This window comes from Camelus dromedarius, chromosome 13 (assembly GCF_036321535.1).
Source record: "Camelus dromedarius isolate mCamDro1 chromosome 13, mCamDro1.pat, whole genome shotgun sequence".
In the NCBI taxonomy this organism is placed as follows: Eukaryota; Metazoa; Chordata; class Mammalia; order Artiodactyla; family Camelidae; genus Camelus; species Camelus dromedarius.
Window position 1 is genome coordinate 26,176,820 of NC_087448.1, and position 20,979 is coordinate 26,197,798.

Genomic DNA, 20,979 nt, shown 5'->3' on the forward strand with positions numbered 1-20,979 from the left:
ATTGAACCTCTGAGCTTAAAAAATCGTTTGCTCAATCTTCCCAACTATATATAACTGTATTGTTACTCTCAGTTATTAAAAATGACATGTATTCATCAGGGAAATATTAAGTGCTATCTTCCCTTATTTTATATATTCAGAGCATAGCACAATGCCTCATGTATAGTGGTGCATTTTTTTGAATAAATTTTTGAAAATTAAAGGAAAACAAAACAATGTAATAAAGAAAGTAAAAGCTCTCAAATCCCAACACACAAGATAATCACTGTTATATTTTGGTGAATTACCCTCTAGGCATCTCTTTATGTATTTATATGATAGGTGCATTTTATATAACAGGTAAGAGTGAAATTTTATGAACTATTTCCACAGTTTCATTTCCATGGGATCACGTGATGCATGCAAGCCATTTTTCACTCAACGATGGATGAAGTCTCAGCTTTTTATGTTCCAGACACAGCGTTGGGCCTACACAAAACTGTAAAGCAGATAAAGTTCTATTCAGATTTTTTAGCTTCTCTCTTTGTTTCCTTTCTCACCTGACCCATCTAGACTTACTATCAGAAAAGGATCTACTCTAGACACCGTTCCGTGGTTGCTACCTTTTAGGAAGAAGAAGTGATGTCAATACTCCTTACACGATAAGCAATAAAGTGCCTCCTCGACCCTTTCATTTTGGGGGGCCTTCCACACTTCTCACAGCCCATCACGTTTTATCTTCAAAAGTACATGTAATTAATGTTCCCTCCCAGTTAACCTTTATGTTACTGAACCAAACTTGGTCCACTCACCAGCACAATAAAGCCAATCTACTGACATTAGCTCGTGGTGAAGAGAACTATGGTGTTTACTGCAGGACGCCAAGCAGGAGGTCCAAGCAGCTAGTGCTCAGAACTCCCTGATGGGATTCAGGAAGGCATTTTTAAAGGTTGGGAGGGAGGAGAGTTGCAGGGTAAGTGCTCAGCTCCTGCACAAAGCTCTGATGGTGAGGTAACCAAGCGGTGTCACAGGGGTTAACGTGATCAGTTCTTAGGCTCCAGCAACCCTGGGGGCTACATGCTCGTGGTCATCAAATAGTTAATTTCTTCCATTTGGTGGGGGTTTTAGCATCTGTAAAACAGCTCAGGAATTGTGCACCACGTACTGTTATCTGGGTACTTCAGAGAGGAACTAAAAAGGAGGACATGGGGATGAGGTCTGTCCCAGGTAGGCCCCCTAGGGTCCTGCTTGGTTACATTTAGAGATGAGAATACCAATTTGTTGAAGCAAATGAAGTTTCTAAGCAGAATGTCATTTTAAAAACGAGGTGTCGGCATGCCTTACAGTCATTAAAAACATATGCACATGTACGACTGAATCATTATGCTGTACACCAGAAATTGCCACAACACTGTAAACTGACTATACTTCAATTAAAATAAATAAATAAATAAATGATTTAATTTTAAAAAATTGAATGTATATAGGTCACCTAGCCCCTAGTCTGAGTCAAGTTATTGTATCCATGTGACCTTGGACATTCATGTTTTCAGCCAGGTTTAATGAGAGTGTTAAAGCTTCCATCCACCTCTGCCCATCCCATGAAAGGAAGGTCAGGAAAGAGCAACCACTCCTCTATTCTGACGACACATGGTACCCACGCTGCTACTACAGAACAGCCACACTGCATGGTGGTTCCTTTCCGGCACCTTTCTCCCTTCGCCACAGCTCTTGACAACAGGACTAGTGCCTTAATCATCTTGCTTCTTAGTACTCAACACAAGCCCAGGGTCAAAATACATACCCAAAATGTTTTTGTTCAATGGGTGACATCACCTCCCATCCGTGTATACATTTCACATGTTAGCCTCACTATTTTCAATGAAATGCTTATGTTCTCTCATTATGTTAAATCTGAATTTCTGTACAAAATGTGCGACTGTGTAGCACCTTCCATTGAGAATACAGATATATTCCTTTTAGCAAACAGATAAAAGAACAAGCTAGGCAGAATTTCTGCAGTCATCCGAGAGATGATAAATATTCACACAAAGAGGGAAAAAGTAATCCAGTAACAGAGGCAAATACTCCATGATTAAAGTGAAAGGCAAAAGCATTTTAAGGTGACCTCCAGGGAAACATGAGCCCTCAAAAAGGGGAAATTGATCTTTTCTACACTGAAGCTGAAAAATCAAAGGGGACTGCAGAAGGTTAGAAGATTCAAAACCATGGCAATCCTGAAATAATCATCAAGATAGAAATTCAGCTACAGGGGGAAAAAAAAGATACAGCATTGATTCTTCTGAACTTTAATGAGTGTCAGTGAGACTGATTCAGGAAAGACATCTGTAGCATTTCTGTAAGAGAAATGTATCTACAACTAAGACATTTTCACCAAAATGAAAAGTTGAGGATCAAATCTGAGAAATTCAAAACAAAAAACTTGGCCATTTGCACCTCCAAATTTGGCTGACTGAAGAACTGGTCCTTATCCACAAGGAGGGCAAAGCTACTCTTCATAGAATATTCTCATACCTAGGACTTGCACTTGGCTCTTCTACAACTAAAGCAATCAGTGGTTCCAGATATTAATCATTTAATCGTCAACGAAAGGAACCAATACTATAGTTGAGAATTTGCCCTCAAAGCACTATCATCTCTAAATTAATTATTTATCTTTTGAGTACGTTTGGAAAAGTCTGTGGGTTTTTTTTTTCTTCTCTTTTCTACTTTAGATTTACTATTATCTATGCAAATCTACATAGGTCAACAGGTCCCAAACCTGATGGAAATGAGATGAACCCTACTGATACCAAATCACTGGAAAATCACTTTGTTTTAAATGACACTCAGGACACTGGGAATGTACTTTTTCAACATTCTCTGCTCTCTGCCAAGAAGTGCACAACAATGTAAATAATGAAAATAAATAATTCAAAGTGAAATGCAATCCATAATTTGCACATCAGTAACAGCTTTCCTCCTCAGACTGATTGACTTCGGAAATTAAAAACTAGGCTGTTTAAAACCCAGACCAACAGTAGCATTAAATTGGAATAGACGCCAATGGGGTATGGAACCATAAGCTAATGGTGTGGTGTTTAGTCATCTGAAGAGAAACAGTAACAGACATCCAGAAAATGGTGGCAATGTCCAAAGCCAGTGATTGCTTTGGAGAGTGCCATGACAAACAGCAGGGAAGTTTCTCGGTTCATCCCAGGACACCACATCTTGGAGGTGCGATAAGCCTAACATTTTGAGTTAGCATTTTAAAAGAGTTTGGAACTAAAAAGTTGCAGAGAGTTTTTGATTATGAGCAAGACTTTCCCTGTGATCCCCTTCATTATAATTTGATCAGCCACTTCTGCAAGGTCATGCTCCTAATGTTCTTTCTGTGCTCAGGTGAGAAAAGGGCTTTGATGGCAGAATTTATTTTCATCTGAGCAAGAGAGCCAAGAAATACTCACAAGAGCACTGCAAGAAGGGAATGGATGTTAAGGCTTTCTCTGAACAAAGAGAAAAATCCAAATCTGTTTTCACAATTAATCATTTCATTGTCCTATGGACTTATGAAATGATGGCTATTCCCAGCTGCTCTTCCCTGCATGTCCTTTCAAACATACACCATATTCCATAAAGAACACTGCACATCTGCTCTTCAAAGAAATGGCTTTAATTGCTGAGCTGCTAATGGGGTGTTTTCTCCCGTAGAATTTCCACCCATCTGCACACTCTGATTATCACATCCTCTTCAGATCTCGTCTACTCCAACCCTGTTTCCTAAATGATCATCATTAATCTATCCATGGTATCTCTAAATGTGGGAAACGAGTCTGGAGTAATAATGATGCCTGATTATGTTGCCATCCTCCCTTGAAAAACGATTGAAGTTTCAAACTTCTCCCCCAAAGATACAAACAAACAGCAATGATAACTACAACGACAGACACGGGAACCTGATGGGAAAAAATCTACCATCAGCTTGAAATTGTGACGAGAAGTTTATACTTGATAGAGAATTCTGAACTCATATGAGAGGATGTTTCCTGGAATACTAGGAAATTCTCTGCAACTTGTGGCAGAGAATTACATAAATAATACTCAAGGGAATCCTCTCTCTTCTTTTGGAACAGAAAGTACACAGGTAAAGATAAACACTATTTTAAATTCACTATATCCTTACTTGCCCTAGCCTTTAAACATTATGGATACATTCTGAATCAACTGGAGTTTGTAAAAGCCACAAACAGAAGAGATTTTAAAACAAGGAAAAAGAGAAAGATAGAAAAATACTTTTATCAGCATCTCTTTGATTGTATAGCTTTGTTTTTATGGCAAGTGTTAAAGAGAGAGTATTTCAGGGAAAAAGAACATTCAGCTCATATGCAATTATCACCTAGACTAACATAATTTTTCTCTGTTGGTAATGAAAACAATACATTTGTAAAATTCAGATTGCACATATGCCAGGATTAGGGAGAGAAAACAGAAGCTGCCCTAATAATTTCAATCAGAAAACATGTTGATGCAAAAATTTGAAACTTAGCCACTTTTGGAAGAGCTGAGGGGGTAAAAGTCAGTGAAGCTGTAATAGGAAAGAACAAATCTGGCTCCATTTTAAGTCTGTTCCTTTAGCTCTAACCCCGTGCTCTGTTTCTGTGCTTAGTCATGCTGGCTCTGAACCTTTTGTAAAAGATTGTTGCCTATAGCCTGAAATATACATGATAGCCCATTCTCAAGGCTCTGACCTTTAAGGGTATAACATTTTCCCACTCATACAGAGATTAAAAGGTTGCAGAATAGAAAATAACGTTTGTCTTGTTGGAGGTTAACAGGAACATCATGACCTGACCTAAGTAGACAGCTGCAAGAACAAAGGATTCCAACACCAAGAAGTTTGCAACAATCAACCATGCCCCATCCCCTTTTTAGTATACAAGGAGCCTGAATTCTGACTTGGGGAAGATGATTCTCCAGCACATTAGTCTGCCATCTTCTCGGTCTGTCAGCTTTCTGAATAAAGTCATTATTCCTTGCCCTAACACCTCATCTCCTGAGTTACTGGCCTGTCATACGGCGAGCAGAATGAGTTTGGACTTGGTAGCAAAGCTACTGCGACCAATGCCAGCTGCCTGCAGCACCGAAGTGGACGAACCTCACCAACTTACCTGGAACTTTCTTGAACTTGACTTCTGTTGTGCACTCTCCAGACTCTTGACAATTGTTGCCAGAGAATAATAACTTCTCCTTCTCTATCACCTTCCAAATCTCATGACAGTCTGTCTCATTGGCAAAGTCAAAACCAACAATCTGGGGCAATATTCTGGTAAATGGAGGTATACGTTCTTTCCCTGAAATCCAGAAAAGAAAACAGAAAGATTTTGCAATAAATATCTGTTGTGTGAATGTGTAGGTGGATGAGTAAACAAATGAAAGGATTCTTGTCTTGACAGTTTAAAGCATTTCCAAGCTATATGGAAAATTTAAGTACAAACAGAATGGGAGAAGAGTTAGTTGTATTATTTGAATGTTTAATAGCTGTAAGCTAATGTAGCCTGAATGATTAACTTCATAAAAGGGCCCCAGCTATCAGGAAATGAAACTGGTTGTGTCTTTAGCTTTTTTATCATCTATATTGGCCACTGCTTTTCTGATCAGATAGTCTTTCTCTGAATTCTGTAGTGATAAGGACTAGTTTTCCTCTTAACAAATTAAATCACAATCCAGTTTTGCTTCCCTAAGACTTCTCCCCTCTTGTTGTCGTGACTGAAATTTTGAGTTCCCAGCCTTTTCACTCATATATGTATACAGAGCTTTTGGTCAATTCTAGAGATGGCAAGTGACATTCCTGAGAACGGATTTTAGCAATTTAACTCTCAAAGAGCAGCCTGATTCTCCTTATTTCTTAAATTATTGCTTCATGGGCATCAGTATCTGTTAATTGGTTCTGCAATATCCCTAATATCTCCATATTTTCATTGGTTTTCTTAAATTAGCAATTATGCTCTTAAGTCATAAGCCAGTGATATAGTCCATAGACTGGGGAGGGGGGGAATGCTATCTGCTAGTTTCTAAATAAAAGGTAATAAAAGTTTTAGAATGATGATTGAAATATCCTGCTACTGTCAGTGACAGTTCTAAAATATTATTGGAGTCAATTTCTTTCTTTTTTAGATTAAGGAAATAGCATTGCTTTAATATTAAAATAATATTTCCATAGAAACGCCACTGTATATTTTATTGCTATATAAATTTCAGCTCATATGGTTCTTTGGACAAAATACAAATGTACCATAATGATTAATTTCAAGTAGCTCTGATAGATAGCAGAAGATTCTTTTAAAAACTTTAACCACTAATTAGATATTCAGACAATACTGGTAGCAGGAAAAGGTGTCGTGGTAAGGACGTCCAAGCACAGCCTGATATTACTTGGTTTGGAGCTCACAGAGGTCATGATGACACTCCACATCACTGGTTCTCCTTCACCTGGCTAAAAGTCATGTCAAAACTCACGAACATATGGCAATTCAACAGGACCTGTGCTGATGTGCTCTGTACACCATCCTGAAACTTCACAAGGTACAACATCATGCAGAATCGACCCTCGTCAACTGCATAATTCCTGTAACTAATTCCTTCACTTCTCTTTTCATTCAGCACATGGCAAGTACTGAGATCGAGGAAGGTGTGTAAAATACAGAATTGGACCCAGACTCTACAGCCACTAATGAAAATGGTTGTGTCTATTATTTTTGAGCTTATATTTATTTTTAAGAATATTCTTTAAACAGGAATAGCTATTTTTGTAAGAATGGGAAAGAAGAAAGGCCATCCAAGAAATGCTCCTTTGGAAAATGTAGTCATTTATGGGCATTTATGAGACACATACATTTCTGCTGATATGTATGCTTCTCACTATGTGGGCACTTCTTTAATTGAAACCATGTTCTTTAGGCTTCTGTTAAAGAGGTTCTTAGGCCTCAGAAGCACGGATTACTAGGAACTGGGATCCCTGAGGGAACAGGATTGAGCACAGGTGACTTTTAAAAGGTCAGTGAGTGTCTCAGATACTGGCCTGTGCTGGAGGATGCAAAGTTCGGGTGGATCCCCAGAGTGAAGGCAGCCTGACAACTCAGGTCATCAGGTGAGTGGATTTAAGGTAAGAACGGAGGAAAACAGGGGCTGAAGAAAGGAGCTGAATTTACATCTCTACCTAGGGACAACCCTGAGAAAAGAAAATACCGAAAACTAAAACATGTTGAGCCAAAAATGGAAAGAATAAGGTGAATACGATAAAGGAGAGGATATAAGAACAAGGCTATGCATGAAAAAAACTGTGCCCCATTTTCTAGGCGTCTAATTTGTCCATATCCAAATGTCAACCTGGGATTCAATGCTTGTGCCTGTAGCAAGATTTCACAGTGTACTGCTTGATAAAGTCTTATTATCTATCTGGTACTGTTATCTAACAGAAGTTTTAATAGGATAAATGGCATTATTTATATCTTGAGTACATTTTGAAGTATTTTTTAGGGATGGAAAATATTTGATACTGAGCACATAACTATGACATATAGATAGAAAGATAGATAGACAGATAGATAGATCGATACTTATACACCTATGCATTCTCATCCAGAGCCAGATATATACATCAAGTGGGCATGTCATTGATTAACTAGTTAAAATGCAATTAAGTTTCTATGCTTGCTAATTAATTCTATTGATCACTATCGCATTAGCATTTCCAAGCACAGCAAATAGGCCATGGAGTATGGAGTGTGGGAAGGGAAGAGTGGGCATTAAACTGGTAAACATCAAAACCTTGCCCAGATAGAAAAGATAATCTCTAATCAGGCAGCTGAGAGGAAAGGGCTTTTGTAAAAGGAAGAGTCAGACCCTCCAAGGGTCTCAGACCCTCCCAATGACTCAGTTCTAGCTTCCTGACCAGGGGCATCTATTACACTGTAGTTACCTCTTTCATATTATCTGAAATTAGCTGGTGAAAGCTCAAAGTTCTTGGGGATTAGGATGAAAAAATACAACAAATAAGCAAATAAATAAATATTACATTCATATAGACTGTGTTCTTTTAAGTTATTTTAATATATGTATTTATGACATCTAAGGTGAAAAGAACTCCTTATAGATTCAGTTAAATTCATATTAACTGGATGAGCGGGACCTGGGCCTGGAATACTTACCTTGGTGCCCTAACTAGGTAAGCAAAGTTTTTAAAACAGCACCTAAACTACAGCAGTTCCCACCTTAAGTGACACGGGGCTGTGTGTTAAAAAGACAACAACAAGAAAAACTAATGGGAGCGGTAACTGTCCAAATTTACAGCTATATTTTAGACAAATGACTCATAGTTACTATTAAACATGATCCATTGGCCCTCCAAAAAGGCCTAGTCTCTAACCAATAATCTGAGCCTTACCAATCCGTTAGTATCTCATAAACTCCCCCCAGCTTTCCATGGATTCTCCTTTGCCTGAGACTTCCACACCGCCCCTGCCTTCTCCAGAGTCTGAGCTGGGCCCTGTTCACCCTCACTGCTCAAGGCTTGGGTCCCCTCATAATCTCCTGACAGGCAAGCGTGGTCCATTCCAAGGTCTGGTCAGGTTATTTCCAGTTCAGTGCTAGGAATTCCCTCATCCTAATTCACACTGCTACTAGAAAATAAACTCTATTTTTGATAATCAACTTTCAAGGACCGCATTGTTTTAGTATCTCATCATTCCTTTTTAAAATATTTAATGCCATCACACTGTTGACTTTTCCAAGACTTGGCAAATGCACAGAAATAAATATATAATTATCAAAGCTCACCTGACCTTAATTTAAGTTTATTTACAAGCTTGGGTGATAGAATTATCATGCTTTTGCATGGATAAACCCTACCTGGCAATAGCAAAGTACATATTAATTAGACAAAACATAATATTGATTTAGATATTCTGCTCCTAACAACCCTTATTTTTCTCTGCGACTTTGTCAGCATCTCAATTGTTTTGCTAGTCTAACTCCCAACACAACAGATTACTCTATAGTAAGGGAAAAAAGACTTTACCATGCATTTACTGCCATCTAAATAACCCCTTTGTGATTTTTCAAAATTGGATTCAAACACCAAGAAAATAATGATGCCTCTCTTCTAATTGGCTTCAGGTGCAGCATTTATTTTAAACTTGAACTTCCTTGTCTTGAACACAGTAATCGGTTATAAAAAAAAAAAAAAGTGTGGAATTATTACCCTGTTGGATTCCATTATTTTTACACCCATTTTAAGAATAGTTCATCTTGAATAATGCAGATACACTCAGCGGAAGTAGTCTGAAGCCAAATGCCTTTATCTCAAGGAAATCACAGACTGAACATTTAATCACAGGACTAGATCCTCAGGTCACCGCCACAAGTCATCTCTTATCCCCTCCCCAAGCAGAAGTGTTTAGTTAAAGGACTCCTCTATGGTTCCAGCCAATTTAATAGGCTGGTATTCAAATGCCTGGAGAATGGCCGACCCAGCCTGTCTTCCCTTGTGCAGACAGGAGCACAGGGTTTTCAGTCATTTTCTTCTCCAGTCCTCTTCCTTCCATCAGGACTGGAGATCACCCATACTCACTCCCTCAGGCTTAGATGCATGTCTCAGGCACAGACTGCGACAGTGATTTTCACTTTCTTATAATAACCTCTTCTTCACTCCTTGCTTTCCAAACACAAAGGAAGTATCAATCCTCTTATTCTTCTTCTAGATAATATGACTAGAAGACAAGTGATATTCTAGTTTATATGACAATTCAGAAAAACCCTATCTATAGGCAAAGGCTATTAAGAAAAATAATATTTGAACTTTCTGTAAATGCTTCAGTGAAAAAAAATTGCATTTATAACAAGATAAAATGCAAGTTCTCATAGCAACGTTAGGGTGAATACACTGTCTCATATTAAAGGCTCTTTTTTAGTAGACTAATTCGTGTTGAAAAACCTCATACACGGGCAACGTGGGTGAGTTCACATTGCTATGGGAACTTTACCTGCTATATTTTCTGTACTTGCTTGATTTGACATTAAGCAAAATTCACATAGAATTATATGAATTCATTTGGGTATATTTGTTTAAATTGTTTACTCAACCAGTTGATCCCGTTAGCTCTCCTAAGCTTCAGTGAGATTCTCAAGGGAGAGCTTTGTTGTCTCTCTGGATTTCAACACAAGATGTAGGGCACCACTGGAGAAAATGCATGACCTAGGTCTGCACTGAAAGTAATTAGAGCATCCAGTGATGAATGAGACACAGTCTGTGTCCTTAAGGACTTTATATTCAACAAAGAAAACAAGGCATACGTCCCAGTGATTTCAGTATAAGATAGTACAGTCCCCTGTGAAAATATAAAATCTTACAGAAGTATTGTACAAAATGAAAATCTAAATTCCTAAGCAAGGAATACAAGACCCTTTATGATATTTTTAGTTCTAACTTTCTAGCCTTATCTTCATCTACTTTCTGCTTTATCCTATATCAAGCCCTAGGGATAAAAATTCTGAGAGTTCCTTTAGTAATTTGTGTTTATCTCTAATATAATGTGTGTAATATTATTTAATAAATACTATTTGAATAAATAAGTAAATGACTGCTGTTTAGGGAAGTGATCACTTCCACATGGTGTGACCAGAGAAGGGTTAATGGGAGGCATAGAATTTGGGTAATAAAGGTTGGGTAAGATTTTGATGGAGCTGAGGCTGGAGGGTATTTGAGATATGGTCCCACAGGGCTGGAAATTTCAGCTGCAAAAAAGTAGACCAGGTTTGGTTTCTATAGCAAAAGAATAAAATCCAAACTGAAGGGAGATTGGGACCAGAAAGAGATCACCCGTTTTGGAGTGTCGGAAAGCATCATTGTTGGTAGAGCTGCAATATGAGATTACTAAGTGCCAAAATCGTAAGCTCAGCTAGAGATTTTGAAAGATTAGATTTTCTTGTATCCTAAAAGAAATGAATTCATAAAGAGTGCTATTCGGTATACGGAAATGGATTTTACAATTGGAAAAGTTGGCTGGGGGATTGCAGCCGCTAGGCCATGCATGGCTTTATTTGTCTATGAATTTTTCCCTGGATGTTTCGTGCACACATCCTGCTTCCTCTCAAATAGTTCATAATTATTTCAAGGGCAGAGCCTTTAAATTTCCCATGATACCCAGCCCAATAAAATAAATGCTGGCTTATAATAATTATTATATGTATATAATATTACACATAATAAGTCATAAAATAAGTTCTTGCTCAGTACAGCAAAACATCAAAGGATCCAAACATACAACACTGCAATACAGCTTGAACTTGAACAACATGGCTTGGGGGGCCCAGTGGAAAATCTTACATGATAACTTATAGGTTGGCCCTTAGTATATGTGGTTCTCTGAGACCAGAGTTCCTCCATATTCACCACTCCATATCTGCAGATTCAACCAGCTGGGGATTAGGGATGGACTCAAGCCTGGTATGATAATGCTTACTATTGAAAAAAAATCTGCGTATAAGAGGACCAATGCAGTTCAAATCCCTGTTTTTCAAGGGTCAACTGTAATTTCAAAACATATTACTTAAACTTAAGCTAAAATATCCACATTGTGAGTTTATTTTCTTTCTAATTTATATACTTCTAAAATTCTCTTCTATGTTTGTAGCTATTTTTATTTCGTCTTCCTAGCGTTGGGTTTCAACAGTGTTAGCTGGATACCATTGTACAGTGTCAGAGTCTTATCAGACCCTGAGAAAAAGAAAATCTTTCATATTGCCTGAGGTTATAGGTTTATTAAGCAAGTGGTTCTTGGTTGGAGTTTAAGACATGTTGTCTACTCCTTAGGTGAATTTATTGCATTCTAATATCTTCCCCTAAAATTGCAAATAGTTTTAACCTTACTTTGAAAACTTGGTATAACCCACTGACTTATTAAGATTTATTGGCTTTCTCTGTTACCATTTTTATAAGATATGTATTCCTTATTAATACATTATTATAGTGGTAGGACCGTATAGAGCATTTGAAGCCAAATGAGAGATGGGAACTTCTATGCTTAGGACTCTCTTTCAGCTCAGGTAACACGAGCAGCCTTTGGCACTGGTCAGTCCTACCAGGTCTTGGTACATGCATTTTCTGAGATGCTTGGCTTCCAAATAATTATCTTTACCTGTTATTTCCTGCTTATGTACATAAAACTAAGTACAAAAATATGAATTTAAATAATAGATTAAATATAACTACATAAATCATTGTATTATATTAACTATATATTTAGTTAGTAGAAGAAATATGCTGTATATATAATTAGTAGAAGAAAAAATACATATTGTATCAACCAGATCCTACAAAACAAATGATAAATATATCCTATTACATTTACCATGTTTGCATATTATCACTAACAGTTCCTTCAATATCAGGTGATTTTTATAAATTTTGCAGAATTGATAGTGAGACTTTTTGATTAAAAGCTTTCCATGTTTTGTAATTCAGAAAAGTTATTTTTTTCCTAAAATGTATATGAGTATGTCTTCTGTTCTGCTTTCTCTGTTTCTATATGAAAATATTAGTTACATATCTAAATATCACATCTCTTTTGGCTCCACCTTTTTCTTCTATGTTTTGGATGCTTTAAAAATAGGTTTATTCAGGTATTGTACTGGCATACAATAAAATACTTATGTACAATGTATACATTGATAAGCGTTAACACATGTATACACTTAAGAAATCTTAACCATAATCAAAATAAAGAAAATATCCATTATCCCCCCAAATTTTCCTCATGTCCCTTTTTAATTCTTCCCTTTCCTTCCCATCTCCTTGTCTTCCCATCTTTATGCCCAGGCAGGCACTGCTCTCTTCTGTAATGATAGATTAATTTCACATCCTACAGTTGGAATCACACAATATGCACTCTTTTCTGTCTGGCTACTCAAACTCATCATAATCACTTTCAGATTCGTGCACGTTGTTATGTGTATCAATAATTCAACTCTTCCTTTTGCTGAGTAATTTTTATTATATAAAGATACCACCAATAAACCATTGGTTTATCCATTTACCTGTCCTCCAGGACTCCTTATTGGCTCTGTTCTCATTCCACCCACAGTCTTAAGGCACGTATGTCTATCACTCAGATGCCATGGCCCAGGCCACTCTCCCTTGTCCCAGGCCCACAATATCTATTGTCTACTAAGGATGTCTTCCTGAACTTTTATTGGGTAAGCAAACTTAACATGACCAGGAGTAGCATCTCATCTTCCCTCCAAAACTGACTTCCCTCCCTCTGTTCCCTTACATTGGATCAGGAAACTATCCAGCTTACAATCCTCTAGTTTTCTCGCTGTTTTAGGAACAAAAACCAAACTTCTTACTTTTGGCTACAAGACTGTAAAATCTGGACACTGTGTATATCCCTAGATTCATCATGTTCTATCTTCTCTCCTACACTTTAAAATCTTCAATTAAACTCTGTTTCTGGACCGAGGCACATGTCCTACCTCGAGGATTTTGTCCTTAATATTTCCTCTGCCCCACTCCCTTTTCCACTGGCTGCTCACAGAGCTGAGTCCTTCCCATTACTCAATTTTAAGCTCAAACATTCCCTCCCCAAACAGACTCCTGCCCTCTCAACTGAAATAAGAGTCCCTTTTCTTTCTTATCAGCCTGTTTATTTCTTTAACTGCACTTGCCACTGTAACCACTGTTGAGTTATTTATTTACTTCATTACAATGCTGTTTTCCTTCTTCAAGGTGCAAGTTTCTAAAGACAGAGACTATGCCTGGGCTGCTCAGTGTCATAGGCCAATACCTTGGATGGTGTCTGTCACACGACAGCACCTGACAAATAACTGTTGCATAACTGAATGTATGAATGGGTCAACATCACTCCACACACTCAATAATCCTAGTCTGCTGTCTTTCCCCTGGCCCCGCATCTGACTTGTCACTAACAGTCTGTGTCATAAATCCCAATTCTTTAACATAATCTATCAGTCTTCACCTCTTTCTCTCCACTGATTCCTACCTTAATTCAGACCCTCTTCTCTCCAAAGTGCCTTAATTTAGGAATCAGCTAATTTGATTTTTCTGACGCCACTTCAACTCCCTGCCGTTCATCCCTACATGTACTGAAGACACAAAGTGGATTAAGCTCTGCTCTACTTAGATTCATGCAAGGTATCTGCATACATTATAGGTTAAAACTCAATGTTTGTTCCATTATATTCCATTTCCCATCATGGCTGTGCTTTCTTCCTGTGTTTTCCCACCTGGAATTCTCCACTTAATTCATATACAAGTGCATACAGGCTAAAACCCCAAAAAGTTTCTTTAATTTTCTTTTTACCTTCTCCTGCAGCTTTCTCCTCCAGAATTGCACATGTCACCTGTGTTATCTAGAAAAAAGGACTATCTCATCATGAAGACTTCACACACACACACACACACACACACACACACAGCATCAAGCACTAGAGCCCAATAATATAAACTCGGCCCTGGAGCCCAGTAACCTTGCTTTATTCACAGTTCTTATAAGCTGTGTGGCACTCATTAAGATCCATATGCTCTCAGTACCGCAATTTCCTTTTCTGCATGACATGAATAAAAAGAACACTGGCTTCCTGAGATAACAGCAAGCATCCCACCGATGACAGTTATTATTATTAAGTGTGACCACCTCCTCCTCCACAACTCCTTTCTTAGCATCTGCAGCATCTCCTCACATCATCTGCCCAACTGCAAGAAAGCAAATGCTTCAAGGACAGGACTCCTGTCTTTGCATCTCGTCATGAAGACATGCTCAATTAATACTTGTTAAGTAAGTGGATACATTAATTAACAATGAAATTGCTACCTAAATCTCACTGGTTTGATATGGAGGGCAGGATTCCTTCTCCTCATAAGGACTGCCTAAACTTCTTGCTTATTCCAGGTAATCCCAATAACCTTGTCTGCCCAGAATAACACCCACAGAATCCATCTTGCAATATGGCGTTTAGCATGTTCTCACTCTGCAAATAGCCTGCAGATATTTATTCCATGGAACTCAAACATACAGGGCTTCATACATATGCTTGATTCATGAGTAAATGTGACAAACAAAGTGGGGCTAATTGGGAGGGGGGTGTATTTCTTTCTCTATTATCTCCAAGTTTCTGCCTTGATTCCTAAGGGATCTTGCACTTGTCCTACTCAGGGTGTGGGTGTTGGAGATGTACCACAGGGCCCTCCCTAGCTCCTCTCCTCAGGAGAAGGGGTTCCTAAACTGACTGGTCAGACCCAGGCAACCATTGGAGGCATTTAAAGAGAGATCAGAATCACTGCATCTTACTGGCAGAATCTGAGGATGAAGTCTCTCGTCTCCAGTGCCCAGGTACAACAAGAAATTCACCTGGGCAGTAGCTGCTAAAGTCTTATTCTTGCTTCTGGTTTTTGCTGCACATAGGTGGCAGGGTTAAGTGAGGTGAAGGACTGATTTTGAACATTTGCTTCATATGAGATTCTCCCGGGGAGCTTTAAGGATTCCAAAGTCCAGGCCACACCCCAGTCTAACTACCTCACAGTCTCTGCAGATGAAACACAGGCATCAGTAGATTTCAAAAGCCCCCAGGCGACTCTGATGTGAAGACAAGTTTGAGATACACTCCTCTAAGAGAAATTAAGAGATCTGGTTCAAACCGTAAGTACCATTCAAACATGGCAAATGAGTTTGTCATTTAAAGTTCAGGTATTGCTAAACATTGGACGTCTTAGTCATCTACTGACTCAGGGGCAAAATGATCACCTTCAGTTTCCTCTGCATTCACCTGGCTCCTCTAGGGACAAGACAAGCCCTAATAACACTGGCCCTGCTCAGACGGCAAACAATGACGCCCTCCCTCCAACTTCTCCTAATGCAGTGCAGGTGGGAAAGGGTAGGGTGACATCCAGCGGGGCAGTGGGAGGCAGACAGAAAACAGTATGGAGGTTCCTCAAGAAACTGAACGTAGAATCACCATGTGATCCAAACATCCCACTCCTGGGTAGATATCCAAAAGAACTGAAATTGGGATCTCAAAGAAGTATCTGCACCCCCATGTTCATTGTAGCATTATTCACAATAATGGATGCGGAAACAACCCGAGTGTCCATCAGCAGAAGAGTGAATATAGAAAGTGTCTTATATCCATACAACAGAATATCATTCAGCCTTTAAAATGAAGGAAACACTGCCATTTGCAACAGGATGGATGAACCTCAGGGATATTATGTAAAGTGAGATAAGCCAGACACAGAAGAACAAATATTGCATGATTCCACCTACACAGGGTATCTGAAATAGTCAAGCTCACAGAAACAAAGAGCAGAAGAGTGGAGGGGAAATAGGAGCTTCTGTGCAACAAGTATAAAATTCTAGAGATGTGATGTACAACATAGTACTTATTTTAACATTACCGTGTTATTCACTTAAAATTTTTAAGACAGTAGGTCTCAAGTTAAGTATTCTTACCACAAGAAATAAATAAAATAAATAATTAAAAAATGAATGTTTCCATATGTATGCTGTCTACTTGGATACTGCAATGTTTGAAAGAGGAATGTACGAAATCTGTTTAACAGAAGCTTCTGTGTTTTATTTTTTCCCAAACTACTTAAATAAAATGCTGGCTCATTACTAAGAGAAACAAATTTGGTTGTATCATTTACTCAGAAGGAACAAGCCTGAGAAATAAATGAGGAACAGCTGGAGCAGACATGCTAGGTTATCTGCTTTCTCTTTAAGAAGCAGTTAGAACTAGTAGGGAAAAGAAGCGGAGAAAATGTCTGGAGAAAGAGGGATTAAACCGGGAGAAACAGAGAGTCACTGAGGGATTTCTGTGTTCAGAGCAGTAGCTGAAACGTGCTAATGATCAATTTAACACCTGCCATTTTAATTAGCACCTGAGGATAAGCTGACATTGAGAGAGAGGCTTGGAAACAGTAAAATGGCCTCAGAAGCAGCCCAAGGTCAGAGGGGAAAATAAAGAACCCCTGTTTATAGAAGGAGGCAATTATAATTTATTAGTCAGACGGCACACAATTTGTATTTAGGAGCTCTTTTGTTCACTGATATATCTTTATGACGTTAAATTTGGAAAAGATGCTAATTTGTGAATTGTCTCGAGAAAATCAGATTTGATACAGACTTTTTAAAACGTTCCCTTGTAGTCTAGAATTTAAAGAATCAAAATAGCATGGAGTACCTGAGATCCAGCCTAGTTTTTCAAGAATCACATTTCTGTTCATTTGAAACACTTTCCAGTTTGTTAGTAGTAGGAAAATACAAATTCCCGTTGTTTATAAGCCTGGTGGCCAAAGGTAGCAAAAAATCAAACTTAAATAAGAGGGGGAGGTGGGACAATGAATGACAGTAATTAATTCGAAGTCACATCATAAACATTCCTAAAGTTACAGATTTGGGGAAATAGCGTCTCATACTAATCTATCGTAAGTACCTAATTTCTGGCTAATGGGGCTGTTTGATCCAGTCCTCCAGGGTCCATGCAGTGCAAAACTACTCTGAGCTGGTACCAAGTCCATTCAAACTTCTGTTAATCCTTTTCATATGGAACTCTGCCTGTGAGAACAAGTATTTGTCACCAGCTGTAAACCCACACTCAGGGAACATCATCAAAGCAACATTATGGTTCTCAGCCTTTCTAAGATCATGAGAATGGAGTTTAACCCCCAAATGGGGTCTGAAAAGCCTTTGCTAAGCAGTGCACAAAAGGTATGATAAGTTAGGAGGACAGAAGGACATCAGAAATCACCAGAGGGCCACATCCAGGTTGAGCTGTTTTCCAGGTACAGTCAAAGGAAGAACAGGATTAATAGGTTAATAGATGTTCATATATGCAGGGGGGGAATGAGAGACCTGAAGTCCTACAACCACTAAGGGCAGAGCCAAGCCTGAACCCTTGTCTCCGGGCTCCAGTCATTTCCTAATTCAGAGTCTACAGAAACACATCCAGGATGATATGCATGGAGAGGTCCCTAAATATATCACCAATTAAAATACACACTGACCAAAAATATTCCAGAATTTTAGATATCAAAGTAAATCATCACTATAATCATTTTTCAAGAAGAGTATTTGAACAAGATTAGTTAAAAATCAAGGCTACTCTCACTAAACCTAGTTCTGCAGAAAAACATATTCCGAAACATGTGATTAAATGTGACTTAAATATGTAATGACTATTTGTGTTTTTCATATCAATTTTAATCTTGTTCTATAGTTGCATTTGAATTCAGAATTTTAGTCTGGTAATACATTTTCTGATGATGGGATACTGGCACATTTACAAGATAGTCATATTTCAAAAGTTCAGTAAGGCTATGGTAAATTACGTTGTTCTCTCCATGTTCAGCATGTTCTGAGGGTTTTGCATTCATTTGTTTGTTTGGTTGCTTACTTGTTTGTACTATGGCCAAAATAAAGGAGAAGGCCATGAAAGACAAAATGAATATGTACCAAGCAATGAGAAGAAAGAAAAGGCCCCTGCTTTCTGATCCAGGAGAAACCCTAGTGTGAAGTATAGTAAGGTTAAATTCTGGTCCCTCACCTATCACCTCACACCAGTCAGAATGACCATCATTCAGAAGTCCACAAACAATAAATGCTGGAGAGGGTGTGGAGAAAAGGGAACCCTCCTACACTGTTGGTAGAAATGTAGTTTGGTGCAGCCGTTATGGAAAACGGTATGGAGATTCCTCAAAAGACTAAAAATAGACTTACCATATGATCCAGCAATCCCATTCCTGGGCATATATCCAGAAGGAACCTTAATTCACAGAGATACATGCACCCCGATGTTCACAGAAGCACTATTTATAATAGCCAAGACATGGAAATAACCTAAATGCCCATCAACGGATGACTGGATAAAGAAGATGTGGTGTATTTATACAATGGAATACTACTCAGCCATAAAAAATAATAAAATAATGCCATTTGCAGCAACATGGTTGGATCTGGAGATTGTCATTCTAAGTGAAGTAAGCCAGAAAGAGAAAGAAAAATACTAAATGATATCAATTATATGTGGAATCTAAAAAAAAAAAAAAGACAAACGAACTTACTTACAAAACAGAAACAGACTCACAGACATAGAAAACAAACTTATAGTTACCAGGGGGAAGGGGGTGGGAAGGGATAAATTGGGAGTTTGAGATTCGTAGATACTAATATATATATAGAATAGATAGAAAACATGTTCATACCGTATCACACAGGGAACTATATTCAATATCTTGTAGTAACTTATGATGAAGAAGAATATGAAAATGAATATGTGTGTGTTCATGTATGACTGAATCACTGTGCTGTACACCAGAAATTGACACAACACTGTAAACTGACTATACTTCAATAAAAAAATATATCTATACAAAAAATAAGTAAGTAAAACCCCTTAATCAATTGTAAAGAGTATTAACTATCTAGATAAGTTGCATTATCTCCTTTTCTTGAGCCCTGTTAAACACACAGGACGTGCTTGAGTCATTGTTCCTATGATAGGAGCTAATCACACCCTGAATTGTATTTGAAGATTTGAGAAAGAGTCATCAATCAAGATTTAACACTAAACAAGATTATACTGTATAGCACAGGGAAATATACACAAGATCTTATGGTAGCTCACAGAGAAAAAAAATGTGACAGTGAATATATATATGTTCATGTATAACTGAAAAATTGTGCTCTACACTGGAATTTGACACAACATTGTAAAATGATTACAAATCAAAAAAAAAAAAAAAGATTCAACACTACCTCTTACTCTAGTATCTATGGGACTCTCAATAACTGCCAGAATTTTCCTTGTATGAATAAGAGTAAAAGCACTAGGGCTTTAGAGTTTTCAAAGGCACATCTCAGAAGTCATGCCCATGCTGACTTTGGCTCAGATCCAGACACGTCAGGAATTTAGGTAAACAATAACGGATCAACTAGTAGTTTCTTATTTTTCATTTACTTTGGTTTTGTTCTCTTTTTCAAAGACCCCGCATGAAATAAGTAAAGAAATTAGTATACAGCGACAGAAAAGGTATCTGTACAATTTTATATAAGAAATGTTGGTGAAAAATTGATTGGATATATATATATACATACATATATACATGTAATGTTACAATGTAAAAATAATTCTTTAAACCTGTGATCTTGAGAGACTCTTCCTGTCCTTTGATTCATTTTTGGCTTGTAAATTTCTTGCTTATAATAAATGAGTCTGGCAGTCTGATAGAAATGAAAAATTCACTTATTTGAGTGAATTTTCTTCTCTAAAAAATTATCCTAATTGTACATAAATTGTACATAAAAGAGACTTACATAGCACATGTTTTTACTTACGTCAAAATGCAGCTAGTTTTTTACTAAAACTTGAGAAGGAACAAGTTAAAAAACAAACAAACAGAGAAATGTCTTGGCCTGGCATTTACTTGCTCTGTAAATATAAATATCACGTCTCATCTTTAAACAATGGAGGTGCCATATGGATTAGTACACCTTATAAAATTTGGAACATGCCAAAAATATTTCAACTCTTTATTGTTTCACGTTATTAGCTAATAGAGAATGACTCACTGAAATAATATTTGATATCCATGAGAATTACTTAACATACACAGGTAAAGATTACTTTTTGTGTAAATTTAGAACATTTTTACAGCAGTATTTTATGATACTAGACTGTTAGTCATGAAGATCTGGCTTTAGTTTTCTCCAATTAAGTGTTGTTAACACTGGCCCAAAGTTACTGGGGATTTTGTAAGAAATAGTGAAATTATTCTTTAAAATTTTTATTACATTCAAGAAACCTGTTTGAATCATGTAATACAAGAAACAAAGATCAATAAAGCATAGTCTCTAAAAGATTTACAATCTATTAATCAATTATATGTAATAAAAGGAACCATGAATATATATATGTGCATGTATCTGT